This window comes from Propithecus coquereli, unplaced genomic scaffold (genome assembly GCF_000956105.1).
Source record: "Propithecus coquereli isolate 6110/MARCELLA unplaced genomic scaffold, Pcoq_1.0 Scaffold54, whole genome shotgun sequence".
In the NCBI taxonomy this organism is placed as follows: domain Eukaryota; kingdom Metazoa; phylum Chordata; class Mammalia; order Primates; family Indriidae; genus Propithecus; species Propithecus coquereli.
In genome coordinates this window covers 604,256-605,680 of record NW_012151285.1, presented here as the reverse complement: position 1 = coordinate 605,680, position 1,425 = coordinate 604,256, and the positions used below count along the sequence as shown (strand labels likewise).

The 1,425-nt window shown below is 35.9% G+C and overlaps 1 protein-coding gene across 1 annotated transcript in view; it reads left to right on the top strand.

Annotated features, from left to right (window-relative positions):
• Window positions 1-1,425, top strand: part of MRPS6 (mitochondrial ribosomal protein S6) — a 125,605-nt gene that overhangs the window by 51,187 nt on the left and 72,993 nt on the right.

Here is a 1,425-nt window from a genome sequence, read left to right as displayed (position 1 = left end):
GAGTGCTAGGATTACAGGCGTGAGCCACCGTGCCCGGCCCAGAGTTTTTAAATTTGATATATGGATACTGTATTGAGACCCTCAGAACATTTGCATTGTAGCAAAGTCACTTGTGGGAGCCCCCACTGAAAGTCAGATTTTAGGGTGTAGTATGTAGAATAAGTCGTTACTGAACTGTACAGTTGTGTGTTAATCACTCAGAAATTCCAATACTTTCTTTTTCTCAGTTTGCAATTCAGGTTGATTATAATGAGTCTCTGCTTTTGTTGGAAATACCTGTCCTCCCAAGAAGAAATTTATTTGCAGATACCATTTAGTTTGAATTTTAATATGTGTATTTAAAAAAGTTACTTCCATTTTCTCCCTGCTTTAACATGAAAAGTAGTTAAACGTGTTCAATTCTGAAATATGACACAGAAATGGATGTTGTGAAACCAGGCCTTTAAAGGTGACGACAAGCAATTTGAAAAAGTAGTTCGTTAGACCAGTCTTAGACCCTATTTATAGAAGAGTCTCCAGAATAAAAAGACGGTTAAAGTCCTGTTAGATCAGATAGCATTAGAAAAGTTTTATTCACTTGGAAAATGGAGAATTCAGAGGCTAAGTGTGGAAGGACATAGCTGCAGAGGAAAGACCAAGGCTGCAAATTCTCAGGCAGTCTCGTCTTAGTAGAAGGAAGAGCTTTTCTGACATCTGAAAAAGAAATGGATTGCCTGTGAGATGGTGAGTTCTCTCTCCACCTCCACCTTGTTCTCCTGCAGTGGGAACTTTCAGGTAGATGAGAACGGGTCATGCATTTGGGTGAGCTCTGAGACTGATTTCTGAGTCCCTTCTCTTGAGAGTCTGGGAACATGGCTGACATCCTTTAGTTTCACTTTGTAATAAATTTTAAAGATTGATTTTTAATTTCAGTTAGGTAAAGACTGAATTGCTAATATGTGAATGATAAAACCTATACTGTGTAGAGGAGCTTAGAAAAAGCTGTGTAAACTTTGTAGACAACTTTTATACCTGGAGTGGGTGCACGAAGAACAATTTTGAGAAAAATCTATGTGGTACATAGATACATACATACTTTGGTTACTTAGTTTAGGAACAGTTTAATTATCACATCTCACTTTGTTTGCCCGGAAGATGATCACAGTTGGCATGTTTAGATTTATGAAAGCCTTGGGATAATAATTTTCCTGAGACCTTTTCTTCACCATTCAGGAATTTTTACATGAAGAATTGAAGGTTAAATGGCTTAAATAATAACTAGCTTAATAGCTAAATGAATGGATGCACAATAAAATAGCATTAATATTCTGTTGTATGTGTTTTTCTAAGAGGAATAAGTAAGTAGGTAACTACTTGGGAAATCTTAAGTTCTTTCTCATTAAAACAAACTTTGTAAGTTTGTTTTTCATAAGTTATTTTTATGTT